Raw genomic sequence first — 22,010 nt, forward strand, 5'->3', positions numbered from 1 at the left:
CTCTCATTTTCCAATTTTCTGCCACCACAAAGAATAAGGCTATCAATATTTTTGTACAAGTCTTTTTCCTTATTATCTCTTTGGGGTATAATCCAAGCAGTGCTATGGCAGGATCAAAAGGCAGATAGCCCTTTAAAGTCCTTTGAACATAGTTACAAATTGCCACCAGAATGGTTAGATCAGTTCACACTCCACCAGCAATGAATTAATGTCCCAATTTTGCCACATCCCTTCCAACATTCATTACTCTCCCTTGCTGCCATTTTAGCCAATCTACTAGATGTGAGGTGACACCTCAGAGCTGTTTTGATTTGAATTTCTCTAATTATTAGAGATTTAGAACACTTTCTCATGTACTTATTGATATTTTTTTATTTCTTTAACTGAGAATTACATATTCATGTCCCTTGTCCATTTATTGACTGGGACATTCCTTGATTTTTTGTGCAATTAATTAAGCTTCTTGTATATTTGAGTGATTAGACCTTCATCTAAGTTTTTTTATAAAGACTTTTTTCCAAATTTGTTGTTTCCTTTCTAATTTGGGTAGCATTGGATTTGTCTGTACAAAAACTTTTTAGTTTAATGTATTCAAAATGTTTATAGTATATTTTGTAATTTTTTCTAACTCTTGCTTGCTTTTAAAATCTTTTTCTTCAACCACGGATCAACTACCTATTACAACTGACTATATACTTCCAGGGGAAAGTATGGGCATTCAACAAAATTGAAGATTTCCAAGTATTTACACAGAAAAGACCAGGACTAAATGGAAAGTTTGATATCCAACCACAAAAATCAAGAGAAACATGTAAAGGTGAATAAGAAACAGACGGGAAAGAAAGAAAACTCATAATTTTTAAGTTTGCCTCTTTAAGGGCTTCAATAAGATCTAATTATCTGTATTCCTATGTGGAGAAATGCTATGTATAATTTTCTGTAGTGAACTCTATTCACTATTATAGTATTCACTGTTGTAATAATCAGAAGAATGATTCATAGGGAGAGGGTGGAATATTAAATGGTCAAAGATGATATGGGGGATGGAAAAGAGGGGGATGAAGAGTAGGAGACACCAAGAGAAACTTGAGTAAATAAGAAAAATAGAATATTCTATTACACACACAAAGAGGGCATGGGGATAAATACTATTATAAGAAGGAGAGGAAGAGAGCATTAAGAGGTAATAATCAAATGTTACTCTCAGTGTAATCACCCCTGAGAGGAAGAGTAGCTATATTATCCATTGGGATATAAAACTCTTATCTAACCCTTCTGAGAAAGTCAGAAGAGATAAACCAAGGGGAGCAGGAGAGTGGGGAGGTCAAAAAAGGGAGGGGAGAAGAAGGGGGAGGGAATTCATTAGGCCTTTAAAAATAAAAAGGGGAATAATAAGGGAGGGGGTAAAAAGGGAAGTTAATCAAGGGAGGGGATAAGGGATACTGGCTCAAAGCAAACAACTGGTTTAAAAGGAAATAGTGTAAGAAGAAGGGGTAGGACTAGGGGAGGATACAAAAATGTCAGCAAATGCACAACTGATAATTATAACTCTGAATGTGAATGGGATGAACTTGCTCATAAAACAGAAGCAAAAAGCAGAGTGGATTAGAAACCAAAATCCTACCATATGTTCTCTACAAGAAACACATATGAGGCGGGTGGACATACACAGATTTAAGGTTAAGGGCTTGAGCAAAATCTTTTGGGCATCAAATGAGAAAAAGAAGGCAGGAGTGACTATTATGATTTCAGACAAAGCCAAAGTAAAAATATATATGGTTAAAAAAGAAGGGAAAGGTCATTACATCCTGATTAAAGGCAGTATAAACAATGAGGAAATAACACTGCTCAATATGTATGCATCCAAATTCATAAAGGAGAAACTGGCAGAGCTCAAGAAGGAAAGAGATAGTAAAACCATAATAGTGGGAGATCTAAAGAGTTCTCTTTCAGATCTAGATAAATAAAACAAAAACATAAATAAGAGGGGCAGCTGGGTAGCTCAGTGGAGTGAGAGTCAGGCCTAGAGACAGGAGGTCCTAGGTTCAAACCCGGCCTCAGCCACTTCCCAGCTGTGTGACCCTGGGCAAGTCACTTGGCCCCCATTGCCCACCCTTACCAATCTTCCACCTATGAGACAATACACCAAAGTACAAGGGTTTTAAAATAAATAAATAAACAAACAAACAAACAAACAAACAAATAAATAAATAGATAGATAAATAAATAAATAAATGGATAAATGAATAAATAAATAAATAAGAAAGAGGTAAGAGATGTGAATGAAGTCCTAGAAAAATTAGATTTAATTGATATGTGGGGAAAAATAAATAGGGACAAAAAGGAATACAACTTCTTTTCAGCTGCACATGGTACATTCACAAAGATGGACCATGGGATAGGGCATAGAAACATTGCAAACAAATACAAAGGAGCAGAAATAATAATTGTAACTTTCTCAGATCATAATGCAATAAAAATAATAATTAGTAAGAGCACATGGACAGGCAAATCAAAAACTAATTGGAAATTAAATAATATGATTCTCCAAAACCAATTATTCAAAGAAGAAATCATACAAACAATTAACAATTTCATTGAAGAGAATTACAAGGATGAGACATCCTACCAAACTCTGTGGGATGCAGCTAAGGCAGTACTCAGGGGGAAATTTATATCTTTGAGTGCATATATTAACTAATATAACTAGTATAAAAATCAAGCCACTCCCCAATTGATAAATGGGCAAAAAACATGAATAGGCAATTTTCAGGTAAAGAAATCAAAAGTATCAATAAGCACATGAGAAAGAGTTCTAAATCTCTAATAAATAGAGAAATGCAAATCAAAACAACTGTGAGGTATCACCTCACACCTAGCAGATTGGCTAAAATGAAAGAAGGGGAGAGTAATGAATGCTGGAGGGGATGTGGCAAAATTGGGACATTAATGCATTGCTGGTGGTGTTGTGAACTGATCCAACCATTTTGTCTGGCAGTTTGGAATTATGCTCAAAGGGCTATTAAAAAATGCCTGCCCTTTGATCCAGCCATACCATTGTTGGGTTTGTACCCCAATGAGATCATAAATAAACAGACTTGTACGAAAATATTTATAGCTGTGCTTTTCGTGGTGGCAAAGAACTGGAAAAGGAGGATATGTCCTTCAATTGGGGAATGGCTGAACAAATTGTGGTATATGCTGGTGATGGAATACTATTGTACTTAAAGGAATAATAAACTAGATGAATTCCATGTGAACTGGAAAGACCTCCAGGAATTGATGCAGAGTGAAAGGAGCAGAGCCAGAACATTGTACACAGAGACTGATATACTATGATAAAATCGAATGCAATGGACTTCTGTACCTGCAGCAATGCAATGACACAGGACAGCTCTGAGGAACTTATGGTAAAGAATGCTACCCACATTCAGAGGAAGGACTGCAAGAGAGGAAACATATAATAAAAACAATTGCTTGAACACATGGGTTGAGGCAGACATGATTGGGGATGTAGACTCGAAACTACCACACCAATGCAACTATCAACAATTTGGAAATAGGTCTTGATCAATGACACATGTTAAAACCAGTGAAAATGAGCATTGTCCATGGGTGGGGGGATTGCGGGGGGTGAAGGGGAAAGTGGGAGCATGAATCATGTAACCATGTTAAAAATGAATATTACTAAATGTTAAAAAATAAGTAAATAAAATCTTTCTCTTCCCATAGATCTGACAAGTATACTATTCTGTGCTCACCCAATTAACCTATAATTTACTTCTTTATATTCAAGCCATTCACCCATTCTGAGTTTATCTTGGTATAGGGTGTGAGATATTGATCTAGGCCCAATCTTTCCCATATTGTTTTCCAATTTTCCAAGCAGTTTTGTCAAATAGTGGCTGTTTGTCCCAAAACTTGGGTTCTTTAGGTTTATTGAAAACAGTCTTGCTGAGGTGGCTTACCTCTACTCTATTTCACTGATCTTCCTTTCTGTCTCTTTGCCAGTACCATATTGATTTGATGACTACTGTTTTGTAGTACAGTTTAAGATCTGGTACTGCTAGGCCATCTTCTTTCATATTTTTCATTATTTCCCTTGATATTCCTGGTCCTTTGTTCTTCCAAATAAACTTTGTTATAGTTTTTTGCTAATTCAGAAAAAAAGTTTTTTGGTAGTTTGATAGGCATAGCATTAAATAAGTAAATTGATTTGTGTAGGATGCCATTTTTATTATGTTAGCTCATCCTACCATGAGCAATCAATGTTTTTCCAATTGTATAGATCCAGTTTTAATTGGGTGGAAAGTGTTTCATACTTGTGTTCTTATAATTCCTGTGTTTTTCTTAGAAGATAGATTCTTAAGTATTTTATATTATAATGGGTGATTTTAAATGGAATTTCTCTTTCTAAATCATCCTGCTGTGATGTTTTGGGAATTCAAAGAAATGCTGATGATTTATGTGTGTTAATTTTGTATCCTGCAACTTTGCTAAAGTTGTTGATTATTTCCACTAACTTTTTAGAATCTCTAGGATTTTTTAAGTAGACCATCATATCATCTGCAAAGAATGTTTGCTTGGTCTCCTCATTGCCTATTTTGATACCTTCAATTACTTGCTGGAATCTCTTTGCTAATATTCTATTTAAGATTTTTGCATCTATGTTCATTAGGGAGATTGGTCTGTAATTTTCTTTCTATGATTTTTATCTACCTGGCTTTGGGATCGGTACCATATTTGTGTCATAAAAAGAGTTTGGTAGAACTCCTTCTTTGCTTATGTCATATAGTTTGTATAGTATTAGAATTAGTTGTCCTTTGAAGGTTTGATGGAATTCACTTGTGAATCCACCTTTCCTGGTGATTTTTTCTTAGGGAGTTCTTTGATGGCTTGTTCAATTTCTTTTTCTTATATGAGATTACGTAACTATTCTATTTCTTCTGTTGTTAATTTAGGCAATCTATATTTTTGTAAATATTCATCCATCTTACCTAGACTGCTATATTTATCACCATATAATTGGGCAATAATTTTTTAATGATTGCCTTAATTTCCCCTTCATTAGAAGTGAGGTGTCCCTTTTAATCTTTGATACTGGTAATTCGATTTTCTTCTTTCTTTTATTTATTTAAATTGACCAGTACTTTGCTAATTTTATTTATTTTTTCAAAGTAGGAGCTTCTAGTCTTATTTATCAATTCAATAGTTCTTTTACTTTCAATTTTATTGATTTCTCCTTTGATTTTTATGATCTCTAATTTAGTTTTTGTTGGGGACTTTTAATTTGTTCCCTTTCTGTTTTTTTTTTATTTTATTTTTTATTTTTTTTTATTTTAAACATTTATTAATATTTATATTTTAGAATAGTTAACATGGTACATGGTTTATGCTCTTACTTTCCCCTTCACCCCCCGACCCCTCCCCTCCCCTGGCCAATATGCATTTCCACTGGTTTTAACATGCATCATTAATCAAGACCTATTTCCAAATTGTTGATAGTTGCATTGGTGTGGTACTTTCGATCCCCAATCATGTCCTCATCAACCCATGTATTCAAGCAGTTGATTTTCTTCTGTGTTTCCTCTCCTACTGTTCTTCCTCTGAATGTGGGTAGCATTCTTTTCCATAAATCCCTCAGAATTGTCCTGGGTCATTGCATTGCTGCTAGTACAGAAGTCCATTACATTCTATTTTACCAGAGTATATCAGTCTCTGTGTACAGTGTTCTTCTGGCTCTGCTCCTTTCACTCTGCATCAATTCCTGGAGGTCTTTCCAATTCACATGGAATTCCTCCAGTTTATTATTCCTTTTAGCACAATAATATTCCATCACCAGCATATACAACAATTTGTTCAGCCATTCCCCAATTGAAGGACATCCCCTCATTTTCCAGTTTTATGCCACCACAAAAAGCGAGGCTATAAATATTTTCATGCAAGTCTGTTTATCTATGATCTCTTTGGGGTACAATCCCAACAATGGTATGGCTGGATTAAAGGGTAGGCAATCTTTTATAGCCCTTTGAGCATAGATCCAAATTGCCATCCAGAATGGTTGGATCAGTTCACAGCTCCACCAGCAATGCATTAATGTCCCAATTTTGCCATATCCCCTCCAACATTCATTACTCTCCCCTTCTTTCATTTTAGCCATTCTGCTAGGTGTGAGGTGATACCTCAGAGTTGTTTTGATTTGCATTTCTCTAATTATTAGAGATTTAGAACACTTTCTCATGTGCTTATTGATACTTTTGATTTCTTTACCTGAAAATTGCCTATTCATGTCTCTTGCCCATTTATCAATTGGGGAATGGCTTGATTTTTTTATACAATTGATTTAACTCCTTATATATTTGAGTAATTAGACCCTTGTCAGAGTTTTTTGTTATAAAGATTTTTTCCCAGTTTGTTGTTTCCCTTCTGATCTTGGCTACATTGTTTTGGTTTGTACAAAAGCTTTTTAGTTTTATATAATCAAAATAATTTATTTTACATTTTGTAATTTTCTCTAACTCTTGCTTGGTATTAAAATCTTTCTTTTCCCAGAGATCTAACAAGTATACTCTTCTGTGTTCACTTAACTTAATTATAGTTTCCCTCTTTATATTCAATTCATGCACCCATTTTGAATTTACCTTGGTGTAGGGTCCCTTTCTAGTTTTATATTTGCATGTCCAGTTCATTGATCTTTGCCTTCTCTAATTTGTTTTTATATGCATTCAATGATATAAATTTCCCGCTGAGTATTGCTTTAGCTGCATCCCATATAGTTTGGAAAGAAGTCTCATCATTGTCATCCTCTTGAATGAAATTATTAATTGTTTTTTATGATTTCTTCTTTAACTATCTTATTCTGCAGAATCATATTATTTAATTTCCAATTAGTTTTTGATTTGCCTGCCCATTTGCCCTTACTAAATATTATTTTTCTTGCATTATGATATGAAAAGTTTACATTTATTATTTCTGCTCTTTTGTATTTCTTTGCCATGTTTCTATGTGCTAGTACATGGAAAATCTTTGTAAATGTACCATGTGCAGCTGAAAAGAAGGTGTATTTGTTTTTGTCCTCATTTAGTTTTCTCCACATATGTATTAACTTATTTTTCTAGGATTTCATTCAACTCTCTTACCTCTTTCTTATTTATTTTTTGGTTTGATTTATCTAGATCTGATAGAGGAATATTTAGATCTCCCACTATTATGGTTTTGCTATCTATTTTCTCCTTGATCTCTGCCAGTTTCTCCTTTAGAAATTTGGATGCTATATTATTTGGTGTGTACATGTTGAGTACTGATATTTCCTTATTATCTATACTGCCTTTTTTCATGATGTAATTACATTTGCTATCTCTTTTAATCAGATTTATTTGTACTTTGCCTTTATTAGAAATCATCATTGCCACTCCTGCCTTCTATTTCTGGGTTGAAGCCCAAAAGATTTTACTCCAACCCTTGACCTTAACCTTTTGTATGTCCACCTGCATCATGTGTGTTTCTTGTAGACAACATATGGTAGCATTTTGTATTCTAATCCATTCTGCTCTTTGCTTCTGTTTTATAACCGAGTTCATCCCATTCATATTCAGAGTTATAATTTTTAGCTGTGTATTCCCTAGCATTTTGATATCCTCTCCTAGTTCTACCCCTTCTTCTTACAGTATTTCTTTTAAAGCAGTGGTTTGTTTTAAATCAATCCCCCTTGTCCCCTCCCTTAGTTTACTACCCTTTCCATACCCTCCCTTCCCCTTTTATTATTTTTAAGTCACTCCCCACTCTCTTCCCCTCCCTTTAATAACTCCCCACCCCTGCCCTCGTTGGTTTATTTCTTCTGACTTTATTCATACGGTTAGATATAATTTGATATCCGAATGGATCTAGCTACTCTTTTCTCTCAAGATTAATTCCACTGAGAGTAATGTTTAAGTATTTCCTTTTATGCTCTCTTCCTCTCCTTCTTATAATAGTATTCCTCCCCTCCCCTTCCGATGCCTTCTTTGTGTGGTATAAATTATCCTATATTTCTTATTCCTTCAAGTTACTCTTGGTGCCATCTTCTATTCCCCCCACATCCTTTCCCCCCATATCATCTTAGACTATTTAGTACTACAACCTGTCCTTATTACTTGTATTTACTATAATAGTGAGTACAACTTTTTAGAATTATAGATAATATTTCTCCATATAGAAGTACAAATAATTTGATCTTTTTGAAGCCTTTGAAGAAGGCAATTTAAAGGTCAGAGTTTTCTTTTTTCCCCTCTCTTTGTTATTTACCTTTTCATGTTTCTCTTTGTTTTTGTGGTTGGATATCAAACTTTCCATTTAATCCTGGTCTTTTCTGTGCAAATGCTTGGTAATCTTCTATCTTGTTTAATGTCCGTATTTTCCCCTGGAAGTATATAGTCAGTTTTGATGGGTAGGTGATCCTTGGTTGTAGAACCAATTCCATTGCCTTTCTGAATATCACGTTCCAGGCTTGGAGGTCTTGTAGTGTGGAGGCTGCTAGGTCCTGTGTAATCCTGATTGATGTTCCTTGATATCTGAATCATCTATTTCTGGCTTCTTGTAAATTTTCTCCTTAACTTGGAAGCTTTTGAATTTTGGCTATTATATTCCTGGGCATTGCCTTCTGAGGATTTAGTGTGGAGGGTGATCTATGGATCCTTTCAATGTCTATTTTGCCCTCTTGTTCCAGGACATCGAGGCAGTTTTGTTGGATAATTTCTTTTAATATGTTATCTAGGTTTCTACTTGTTTCTGATTTTTCCAGAAAACCAATAATTCTCAATTTGCCTCTTCTAGACCTGTTTTCTTGATCTATTAACTTCTCATTGAGATATTTCCTGTTTCTTTCTATTTTGTCAATCTTTTGACTTTGCTTTATTATTTCTTGTTGTCTTGTGAGATCATTGGCTTCTCATTGCCCAATTCTAGCCTTTAGAGATAGATTTTTTGATATAATCTTTCAATTGTCATTTTCAATCTGGTCTATCTAGCTCTTCAAGGCTTCCAGCTTTGACCATTTCTGGTCTTCTATTTGCTTATGAATTGATTTGATTTCTGAGCCTCACTTTCCAATTGTGAAATTCTGCTCCTTTAAACTGTTATTTTCTCACCATATCTCTTCCATCTTTCTCATTATTTCAGATTTGTACTCTTTAAGATATTGTTACCTATTTTCATTTTTTTGGGAAGTTTTGGATGTCTTTAATTGTTTGCCTTCCTCTGTTTTCTGGTTTTTTTCTCTACAGAAGTTATCAAGTGTCAGAGTTTATTTTATCTTGGTCTTCTTCTTTATTTCTTGGGCCTTGCTTGACATCATTATGCTTTCTTGGCCAGGATTCTGAGTTAGACAATCTGATTCTGTTTGTATGGAATCAGGGAACAGTTTTTGCCTAAGGCTACTTTGTGTGTCTCTTGGCTTCTCTGGGGACCCTACTGGGGTCTCTTGTCTAGCTGTTTTCAGGTTCAAGCCCCCGTGGCCCTGGCCAACTCCTCAGAGCCCAGAACCTGGCAATGCTTGCTCCACTACCTGAGGTTTTCCTGAGTCTGAGAGCTGCTGCTATCTCTCTCAGCCCCAATCCCGTACTCAAGGTCTTCACTTTCCAGCCTCCTGGGGTCTCTGGTCTAGCTGTTTTCAGGGTCAAGCCCCCTTGGTCCTAGCCAGCTGCCCAGAGCCTGGAACTTGGCCCACCCTTGCTCCTCCACCTGAGATTTTCCCCTGAGTCTGAGTGCACTGGGTGCTGCTACTGCCTCTCTCAGCCCCACTCTCATGTCCAAGGTCTAAGTTCTCCAGCCTCTTGGTATCTTAGGTATTGCTGCTTTCAGGGACAACCTCTTAGTGGTGTCCGTTAGTTGTCAAGGAGCTAGATTTTATGCCCCCCACTCACTCTAACTCTGGAGCGCAGCCTCTGACTCTGATACTGTGGGTGAGATGGGGAGGGTTGATCTGCTTGCATTTTGACAGGATTTATTTCCCCCCTTTATAGAGTGAAAGTGCCCAAATCCCATGTACCTTTGATACTGTGCCCTATTGTAGGGTCCCTTCTTTCATCCAGATTTGTTTTTTTGTCCTTTGGAAGTATGCTATATCAGTTGGTAAGGAGAGAAAGTCGCCTGCTTCTATTCTGCAGCCCAGAAGTCCCACAGTATTTCTTATACCTCTTTGGACTCAGTGAAAAATAGGGTCAAATTTAGCACTATTTCTAGATAGCATTGATCCCACCAAGTTCATGTCTAAAGGTGACATAGTTGTGGGATGGGTCCTCATCTCCCTATTGCTGAATTAGGTCCTAAAGGTTATTCCTAGAACCTTTGGGGCACAGATTCTGGGCTATTGTAATATTATTATTATCTTTTAATTCAGTTTCCCTTTATTTTTTTATTTGTTTATATTTTGAATATTTCCCATAGTTACACATTTCATGTTCTTTCCCTGTTCCCCAAACCCCCCACATCCCCCATAGCCAATGCACAATGCCACTGGGTTGTTACATGTATTCCATATCCATAATAGATTCCATATTATTGATAGTTGGACTAGAGTTATTGTTTAACTTCTATATCCCCAGTAATATCCCCATCATGGGCTATTGAAATATGCTGCATGATATTGAACCCTGATACCTGGACTCCTAGAAATCAGGTAATTTGCTCATCATATTAACCTCCTTTTCCAAAAATGAATGTACAAAGAACTGAAGCCTATTTTTCACCAATACATATATTAGCCTAACATAAGGAGAGAGCCCAAAGCCTCTTCACTTACAGCATGACTTCCTTTTTTTATTTATTTTTTTTAGAAAAATAGTTACATCATTCATATTCTTGCTCTCTCTCCCCCAACCCCCAAGCCCCCAACCACCCCCATAGCCAACACGCATTTCCACTGCTTTCTTCATGTGTCATTGGTCAAAACCTATTTCCATATTATTGGTAATTGTTCTAGGGTGGTCATTAAAAGTCTACATCCCAAGTCGTGTCTGCATCAATCCAGGTGTTCAAGCAGTTGTTTTTCTTCTGTGTTTTCACTCTTATAGTTCTTCCTCTGAATGTGGGTAGTATTCTTTTCCATTAATCCCTCAGAATTGCTGCTGGTACAGAAGTCCATTACATTCAATTTTACCACAGTGTATCAGGCTCTATGTATAATTTTCTCTGGTTCTGCTCCTTTCACTATGTATCAATTCCTTGAGGTTGTTCCAGTTCACATGGAATTCCTCCAGTTCATTATTCCTTTGAGCACAATAGAATTTCATCACCAGCATATACCACAATTTGTTCAGCCATTCCTCAATTGATGGGGATCTCTTGTTTTCCAGTTTTTTTGACACCACAAAGAGCACAGCTATAAATATTTTTGTACATGTCTTTTTTCCCTATGATCTCTTTGGGGTATAAACCCAGCAGTTGTATGGCTGGATCAAAGGGCAGGCAATCTTTCAGCGCTCTTTGAGCATAGTTCCAAATTGCCATGCAGAATGGTTGGATCAATTCACAACTCTACTAGCAGTGCATTAATGTCCCAATTTTGCCATATCTCCTCCAACATTCATTACTCTCCCCTGCTGTCATTTTAGCCAGTCTATTGGGTGTAAGGTGATACCTCAGAGTTGCTTTGTTTTGCATTTCTCTAAATCTTAGAGATACAGAGTGACCTCTTACTACAATCTGTCTAGGAGGATAATTTCAGTCAAAGGGAAGAAGTTAAACCAAGAGAAAAAAGCCAAGGCCTGATAAGACCTAAGATGAGTCTCTTCCCACTTCTGGTTCTACTGTCAATTCCACAGCCATAGCCCACCATAGTTTCCTATTCAATAAGTATTTAGCATACAAGAATCAGAAGCAAACTATATACATATGCTCCAGATCTCTCTAAGGCACTTCTATTATATATAATTACAACTTTTCCAGAAGCAAGATCCCCAGCAGTTTATATGTGGTAAACTGCATAAGTGGCTCTCTCAGCAACTTACTCAAAGGAACAGGCTCACTAATTCTCTCATTAGACACACTCATAATGATTTATTCTTGGGCTTTAATAGCTTTACTAGAAGAATTAGAAGTGTATGTAAGTTTCAAATTACTGAAATTGCTAGTTCTTTTTACCTGCCACTGATATTATCAATTTTGACACTTTTCTCATTGATGTATTTTTATATCAATAATGTAGAAGAATTAGGCCTAAATTTAAAATATAAAGACCCAAATTTGAATTCTGGCTCTTCTACCTGTGTAATCCTAGGTAAGTCTACAATTTAGTTTTCCAATCTATAAGATTTAAGGTTTCAATAAACAAGAACTCTATGTAGTTTCTTAAAGTTTTCAAAACTCTATACTCGTAACAAGCTTGTGGAGTAGGTCTTGAGATTCCTATAGACTTCAGGAGGAACATAAGAGGTAATATAATAATACAACCTTCTCAATGAACAGGTATATAAATTGAAATGTAAGGTCTATCAATATTAAAAGGCTTAGCCCAGGTCACATAAGGAATATATATATATGAGAGTTTTGATTTAAGCCCATGTTCTCTAACTCCAAATTTAGTTCTGTTTCCAATAAACCATGTTGCTCCAATGAAGCAACTGTAAAATGAGAATAATAATATGCATAAAAGCTGCTTCAGAGGTTCGTTCTTGTTAGGAAAATGTGCTATGAAAATTTTAAGGAATTGCATCAACATAAGTTGGAATTCTGATTATTTTTTGTCCTATGCTATTAGAATCTGTAATATCTGTAATAGTTAGCATTTGAAGTATCTAGAATTCTTGGGAAATTAAGCCTTTTTTGTCAAATTGTATTGTATAGTTAAACATAGAAAAACTTTTTGTATTCTGACAATAGTATGCCCTTAACCAAATCTCTCTATGCCCCTCTTGCTTACTCTCTCTGACATGAAAAAAACGTGTAGGAGAATATTTGGAGGATTAGGATTTGCAAATAAAAATTACTCACAACTGAGGTTGATGCTTGTATATATCTAGATTAAAGCAAACAATAAAAATTTATTAGGTTAAGTAGATTAAGTTGGCTGGTACATCAAGTATAAAGATCCTGGGAGCCAGCCTCTCCCTTAGCAAAGAGATAACCCTTCCTTTACTTTTTCTCCCTCCAATGCACTTCCCTAAAGTGGCAATCTTTTCCCCATATTTTAAATAATTTCTTATCTCCAATGGTTTTCACTTACCCAGTCAACAAATATTTGTTAAGCATCTGTTACCTCAAGGCATTTCTCTAGACCACTTAGGAAGATAAAAAAAAGAAAAGGCAATTGCAAGAATTAAGAGAAGGAAGAAAAGGAGAAAGAGAAAAAAGTTGACAATGAAAAAGGAAGAAGGGAAATAAAAAGAGAAGGAAGGGGAGGAAGAAGAGGAATGGCAAGAAGAAGAGGTATGATTGCTCACATTGCCCTTTATTTTTACAGGCAAAAAGTATGATGATCATTCTGGCCAGGATGAACTGCATCCATTCTTTTCGTGTTCCACAAATAGAAGTAGTCTTCCACCTTGGACTACAATTGAGTCTTACAGTGTCCCCCAGAGAGTAAATTGTACTCTCCATAAGTTAAGAACAGCCATAGGCCCATTAACTCTTCTGAACCACTGCAAGCTTCTTCACTAAATGAGAGCACCAATGGGGACCTTGTGGCCTGACAGTCAATAATGCATTACTTTACTTAAAGCTGTTGGAGATGCCAGTGGGCAATGTCTTCTGGAGGGAATGTGGTCTTGTTTAAAAGGATGTAAGCCTAGAGATGGGCATTTTCAGTCTATAAATGCTCCCATTTTGTCTGAGCAGTAGTTATTGGTGAACCTTCTTGCATTAAGGTAAAGACAGAGGAAAAAAATAATGGCAGAGGGAAAAAGAGGAAGGAAAAGAAGAGAAATGAGAACTAAGGAAGGAGAAAGAGAAAATATTAGAATGGATGGTATTATAAGGCCCCCCAGACAGGCAGAGTCAAGTTGTACTTCTGAGAGGCAAGTAAAATTGAGGTCTCTTGACCCAATCCATTACTTTCTCTAGGGCATTATGGATCAGGTTCTGTTGTGTCAATCTGCCACTAATGGACTAGCCATGTATGCCTGAAGTAAATCACTTCAACCCCTTCGAGCTCAGTTTCTCTATGTAAAATAAAGGTACTGGATTTGATCTGATGACTTATGGTGATTATCTCTATGTGTGTGTGTGTGTGTATGCTTATGTAGATGTATGTCTATATATACACATATGTTTCTACTTTCTATATACATAATAACTAGAGTTCATTTAGGGCAAAGAATGTTACAAATATTACCTTATTTAACATGATGTAGGGGGGTACCTGACTCAACCCAGTTCAATACTAAAATGTAATCAAGCATTTAGTAAGTCCTTATTATAGCATAAGAAAGATTTTTAATAAATATACTGTTGCCAAATATTTTCTTATTTAATGCTTACTATAACTCTGCCTGTGAGATAAGTACTATTGTTATCCTTATTTTGTAATTGATAAAACTGAGGCAGAAAGGCATTAAGTAACTTTCCCAGAGTCACACAGCTGGTTCAATATCTGAAGCTACATTTGAACTCATGTATTCCTGACTCCAGTGCTTTATTATACTCTACCATCTAGCTACCTCTCCCTTTAAACTCTACTGGGAAGTTAGTGAAAATATTCTCGTCCCCATTATAGGATAATAGAATCATAGGTTTTAGAGTCAGGAGGGCCTTCAGAGATTGTCTAGTCCAACCCTCTCATTTTATGGATGAGGAAACTAAATGGTGAGAGAAGTAAAATGATTTGCCCAGAGCAACATTGTTGGCAAGTGTTAGAGCCAGAATTCAAACTCCAGTCTCCCGAGTCCAAGTTAAGCAGTCTCTTTCATTACACCATGCTGCTTACAAAGAGAGTGTTAAAGACAGAGTTCTCCCTGCAGAGAGAAGCATTGCCCATGCCTACTGTCAAATCAGAAGAACCGTTGTTCCTCTCTTGAAGGACGATGCATAATTTAGGCCAATATAATCACCAGGGTCGCTTATGGCAGAGATTAATTTGAAAACTGAATATCAAAAGATTGGATGACTTTTCTGGAAACCACAGCTTCTAAATCATATTGAGGCATTGGTTAAGAGCAAGGAAGGGCTCAGGAGTTTCAATATAAAGAAGAATATTAAAAGATACCACAGGTCTTCTCATTATGATCAGAGTGAAATGGGGGAATGATAGCTGATATAGTATTAGTGCAAGGGAGAGATGCTTATTCATTAACATAGTCTTGGAATCCAACTGAGATTGAATATTGAGGTATATTCAGTACCTGATTGGTAAGAAAATCTCTCTCAGACTTGTCTGAATACTAGGGAAATTAAGAAGAGCCAGCCTGCAAGCTGACAACAGCTGCTCAAAATAGTCAATTTAATTGTCATATGCTCTGATATGTAGGAGATAGTCATGGCCTTTGGTCTGTGTGATTTTGGGGAAAGTACTTAGTGGAATCCATTTTCAAAACTGGGCTTTCAACTTCTGAGTAACTCAAGCCAAACACTAGCAATCGGTCCTCTAGTAAAATGCCTGAGCTTGGGAAGAACCAAAAGTGTATGCCAGCTCAATTGGAAGAGCACAGTATACTCAGAAAGACCCTGGACTAGAGTCAGAAGATATTATTTCACATCTAAGGCCTTATGCTGATTAATTGTGTGATCTTGTGTCAATTACTTACCTCTCTCAACTTGATTGTATTATCTGCTTTATTGTAAAATGAGGGTGTTGAACTGGATTTACTCAAAAGTCTCTTGCAGCAATAAGTTCTAGAATCTAGTGAGCCTGGGTTACATCCAAAGAGAAGGTTCTTACAGCTGGTTAGGAGGTCCTTTGGGACTTATTAAGGAGGATACTCTTATTTCCCTAATATTTAAGAATGCATAAAAAGGAAATTGGCTTGGATTTCAAGCAGGTTGTATATTTAGGATGGTTCAGGTTTGATTTGGAATTAGTCCAGGCAAGGATTTTTGGCAAGAATGTGGGTGGTACATAGCTTGCATAATTATAAGTCAGGTAGATGGAGAATCTTTCTTCTGCTCATATCCTGCTGACTTTCTCTCCTCCTCCTTCTTCCCTTCACTCCCTAGTCTCCTGCCAGATGTTCATCCCAGCAGGGCCTTGCTTAACCATAAGCCTCATTTGAAGGCAAAAAGAAATTGAATATTAATTATAGTGGGTGGCCTCTTCCACCAAGTGTTACAGAAGTTAGAAGGAATGGAGTGAAACAATTAATTTAAATACATACATATATATATATATATATATATATATATGAAGTGGAGTCAAGATGACAGAGTAGAGGCAGGAACTCACCTGAACTCTTCCAAACTCTGCATCAAACAACTTTAAAATAACACCTTACATCCAATTCTGGAGTAGTAGAGACAATACAAGGTTGAGATGAAATAATTTTCTACCTAAAACAACGTAGGTCAGCAGGAAATGCTTGTTTCATCTGAGTGGTGGTCAGGTCTAAGGTGCAGATTAGGCTGTGCTGCAGAAATTCCAACAGCAGACTTTGGAGGCAGCTGTGGCAGGGGCAGCAGCAGCTTTGGAAGCTCTCATTCCACAGATAACAAGTGCGTTGGAAAACTGAACAGAGAGATAACAAGGAACTCTTTGCTAGTTCTGGGCTCAGGACCTTGCTGCATTGCCCAAATGCAGTTCTGGGATGCAGTATTAAGGCAAAGAGAAATGACCAAAGAAGATAGAGAGTATTACATGTTTTAAAAAGGATATTTTGTTTACATTAAATTTTAAAAGATCTCATACAAACAAAAACAATGAAATCAAAATTAGAAGGAAAGCAGGAAACTGAAAAAAATTACAGATTTCTCTGATAAAGATTTCATTTCTCAAAATATAAAGATAAGAGTCAAACTAATAAGAATAAGAGTCTTTCCCAACAATAGTTAAAGGAACTAAAAAGACAGTTTTCAGTAAAAGAAATCAAGGCTAGTTATACTCATTTAAAAAAAAAACTCTAAATTGTTCTTGATTAGAAAAATACAAATTACAACAAATCCATGGTACCATCTCATACCTTTAAGAGTGGCTATTATGAGAGGAAAGGAAAATGATAAACATTGAAAGGCATATGGAAAAATTGGAATGCTAATGCACAGTTGGTAGAATTGTGAAGTGATCCATAAGTTCTGAGAAGCAATTTGGAGTTATACCCATGGGCTGTAAAACTGTATCTACTCTTTGACCCAGTAACACCACTATTAGATCTGTATTCCAAGAATATCAAAAGAAATGAAAAAAAGACTTATATGTGGAAAAATATTTATATCAACTATTTTTATGATGGGAAAGAAATGGAAATTGAAGGGATGCCCTTTAGCTAGAGAACAGCTAAATAAGTTGTCGTATATGATTGTAATGGAATATTATTGTGCTATAAGAAATGATGTGTAGGATGCTTTCAGAAAAAAAAAAAACAAACCTGGAAAGACTTACAAGAACTAATGCAAAGTGAAGTGAGCAAAAGTAAGAGACTATCATAAACAGTAAAAGTAATATTGTATGGTGATCAACTCTGAATTATTTGGCTATTCTGAACAATTCAAAGATCCAAGATAAATCTAAAAATCTTGTGATGAAAAATTCTATTCAGCTCCAACTGATGAAATATTAATGCAGATCAAAATATACTTTTATTACAAATTTCTTTATTTTTCTTGTTTTTTTTGTCTGTTTTTGGTCTGTATTTTCTTTTGCAATAAGGCTAATATAGGAATATGTTTTGTGGAACTTCACAATTATAATCTATATCAAATTGCTTGCCTTTTCAAGGACAACATGGGGGGAGAGCATTTGTAATTCACATTAAAAAAAACAAATATTGAACAGTAAAGAACAGCTACTTACAGGCTCCAGGACCAGTGCTCTATCCATTGCACAACCTGTCTCCTAGAAAACAGCTGCATATCTAAAGGAAAATGTCAAAAAGATAGAGATGGTATTGTAAGTGATCTGCTTCAATGCCCCCACTCCAGACACCTCTTCCCTATAAGAATTTAGGAACTCTCCATATCCCCAGGGACCATATCCTGTCCCACATGCCCACCAAGTTCAAGATGGTACTCTCTACTTTCTGATGATTTATTCTCTATGCACCAGAACTTGTTTTTCTTCGAGGTCCTACATAAAGTGGTCCTGGCCTAAACATCTAACCTCCAATTTGTTTTAAATTTAATAAGGATTTATTAAGCATATAGGTAGAACATTGTATCATGCTTTGAAGGAGATACACGAGATGCCATCACCTGTCTATAATTGAACAACTAGTAATATCAGAGGAGGGATTTGAAACCAGGTCTCCTGACTCTTTGTGCAGAGATGTTTCTATTTTACTAGGTAAAGTGCTTACATGAGATTTGAGTGAACAGTTTGTTCCAGACAGGGTGTTCAGGGAAGATTTCACAAAAGAAGTAAACTTTGAATTTAACTGTCAAGAATGGGTAAAAATGTATAAAGTGAAATGGGGAATAAAGTACCTCCTAGGCTTCAGGAAATATTTGAAAGTGGGCTATAGGCCAAAAAAGTTTGGGGACCACTGCAGTATAACTAGTATTTATAATGCTTTAAGTTTAATAAAATATTTTGCACTTATTACTTTGATTAAACAGAAATACCCCTAATATTTTCAGCCTCTTGCTATTAAATTGTCCTAGGACAGGAAGTTGCACAATGGTTGGAAGAATACTAGATTGGAAGCCTGCAAGCACAGATTCTAGTATTGATTTTTCCCTAATCCACTTCCCTGGTCTGGGCCATAAATTTTGTTTTCTTTTGTTTTTAAACTCTTACCTTCAGTCTTAGTAACAACTCTAAAAAAGGCCAAGGGCTAGGCAAGCAGGCTTAAACGACTTGCCCAGGGTCACAACCCAGAGTTGGAGGCCAGATCTAAACCCAGGTGCTCACAACTCCAGGCTTTGCTCACAACTCTAGGGTCTCCACTTACTTTGCCACCTAGCTGCCCCTTTAATTTTCATCATAAGAAATGAAAATTTCATTATAAGAAATGAAAATTAAAGCATTACATGAATTGATCCTTTAAGTTTCCCTCCTTCCAGTTCTAAGGTTTTTTTTTTCCAGCTCAAACACTCTAGGTCCTAAGATAATTTTAAGCCTTGATATTCTACCATATGTTTCCACAAGGAGAACTATGGAGTTTGATGTTGGAGGGCATTGCAGAGTTGGGATGTCAACTGTATATCCGTGTGCGTGTGCTCCACAACATTCCCAAGTGCTGCCTGAACCAGATTAAAATAAAATTGACAAGTTTTCAACAAAATAAGTAAAAATAGAGCAAAACATAGATAATATTATATTTTAAAATTAAGTCAATATGTGGCCCACAGGGATCCCAATTTTTGGCTTGGTAATATCTGTTTCTACTAGAGTTTGATAGCATTGTTGTAGAGCATAGAATGTTAGAGGTAGAAGTAACCTTGGGAATTATCTCTTCCCACCCTCTCATTTTGGACAGATATGGAAAGGAAGGCCTAGAGAATTTGATGATCCATATGTCTGAGTGTTGAGATAAGCCTCTTTTGAAATGTACATTTTTTTTAGTCTCTAGATTGAATCTAATAAAATAAAATAGCCTAATATCCCTGTTTTGATCATTTCTTCTTTTCTTCTGTGGGTGGGCAGGTGGGTGGGTAGTAGGAGTTGTTAGTGAACACTACTAATTATACTATCCAAATGTAAACTGGTCCCGAAAAATACATGGTACATCTGTAGCATATTTAAACTCCTGGATCTAATTGGCTATGCAGTGGGGCAGCAGCAGACACATCAGCCCCCACCCACCCATGTGTAATTCTCTGCCTTTGCACCTGCAAATACTTTTCAGGGGTAATTTCCTTTCCTCTGGCTTTAAAAGACCCAGCCTCTGGCAGGGAGCAGGAGTGATTATCAGGCTGCTAGAACACAGTCGTTCGTGGTCACTTGGTTTGTTAAGATGAGACAGTCCATCTGTCCCCGCACCACAGACGCTGGGTGGAAATAGCAATAAAAGGGAATGGCTCTTTGAAAGGCCTTGCAGCTTAATGCCAGTGAAGGCTCAGTTATTATCTTGTGATGTTACCATGATTTCCAGCCGGCCCCCTCTGGATATGCTGACGGTGGCAAGACAAAAGTCTAGATGATGTTAACACAGCCCCCGCACTTTGTAAAGGAAAGACATGGCACTGTGCTTTCAGAGGTGTTTTTTTTTTTGTCTTTTTACCTTGTATCGATTAATGTATTGACTGCAATTTTAAGCCTCTATCCTCATAGAAATTGTCACCAGTGTATTTATTTAAAATGTCTCTCCTTGGACTAGGGCTTTTTACAATCATCACGTGCAACAGGGATGGACAACATGGATTAGTCAGAGAAAGTTAAAGCTTGATACAACCTTAGAACATAGAAGCTTAGAGATGCGATGGTTATTAGACTGAGAATCGGAAAGGTTCTTAGAAATTATCTAGTCTAACTACATCATAAAGATGAAGAAACTGAGGCCCATGGAAAAGTGACTTCCTCAAGGTCATACCACCAGAGGCAGGATTAGAATCCAGCTGCCTCTTTTTTTACATTACTTATTTCAAGGCTTCCAGTTTATACTGGATTGAGCTTGAGCTGTTTGAGAAAGCCCCAAAATAGAAGCAAAGTAATTGCAATGTATATTCTAATAACAGCAGCTGTAGTAACAGACCCTCCCCTCCCTGCTCCTCCTCTTTAGGGGTGATGTGCCAAAATGAGAAACGAAATTACTATGTCTGTTCAGCAAATTCCTCCTGACAAAATCTTTAAGCGTTGACAAGAGTAATATACTGAAAATTAGTTTAGAAGTGTTTCAAGTTTCAAAAATCAATCAAAATCAAATTAGGTTCTGAAGACACTGTCTGGTGAGTTTAAGAAAAAAATAGAGATCACTTTAGCAACTGAAGATTTGACCCTAAAAGAAGTGACTCTTCCTTAGGAAGTCATTGTCCTTCTTTATAGTCACCCTTGTAGGTCCTTGCCAAGTAGTCAAATGGATATGTTTTATTTTTTTTCTGATATTCATGAATTCCCTATTTTCTCATAGACATTTGAATGTCATTTCATTCCATCCAACAGTAGTTGTGGAGAAAAAGCAAAAAACTGGCCTTGCCTAACTAAGGGAAACAGAGGACTATGAGTTAGCAAGAGAACATCTAAACGGTATAGTCCAAGGAGAAAAGAACATGGAGAAAACTATAAAAGGAGATTGAGGAAAGGAAAATATAGAATATGATACATCTGCCTGACTGGCCTTATGATACATTACCTTATATCTCATGTTTTACTGATCTCTCAAAATCTAGATTCTTCCAATCTGGATCTATGGCACTTGCTTGTTCCTCAGGTCCATCTTCAAGGGTACTGTGGCATGACTAGATTCATTATCTTGGCCTGCTTCATTTGGTTATTGTCCTGCTGAGAACTAGATGTTGTAAGGTGAGGAAATTGAAGCAGAAATTGAAGATGCTTTATTTTGAAAGTTTTTACAATGAATGGAAAATGAAAGAAGAGAATAGCCATAGGGGATAACCTGAGATAAGGAAAATTTTTTGTTTGGGATCAGGGACAAAAGAAGAATTGAGGCAAAGGTGAAGGAGCCAGCAGAGAAGGAAAGAGAAAAGCTGAGACACATGATAAAAAGAGACCTTAGTGGAGGCAAGATAAGAATATGATTAAGAACATTTGTGTCATTTGTTTCAGAAAAAGGAGAGTTCTAAGTACATTTAGAAATAAGGGCCTTTCCTTTGTGAAGGAAGAAAGGAGTGAATGAATGAAAAGAAAGAAGTAAGAGAAAGGGGAAGAGTGGGAGGGAATAGAGATATAGGGGCAACAGAGAGCAAGGAAGAAAGGAAGGAAGGAAGGAAGGAAGGAAGGAAGGAAGGAAGGAAGGAAGGAAGGAAGGAAGGAAGGAAGGAAGGAAGGAAAGAAGGAA

Source organism: Gracilinanus agilis, chromosome 2 (assembly GCF_016433145.1).
Source record: "Gracilinanus agilis isolate LMUSP501 chromosome 2, AgileGrace, whole genome shotgun sequence".
NCBI lineage: Eukaryota > Metazoa > Chordata > Mammalia > Didelphimorphia > Didelphidae > Gracilinanus > Gracilinanus agilis.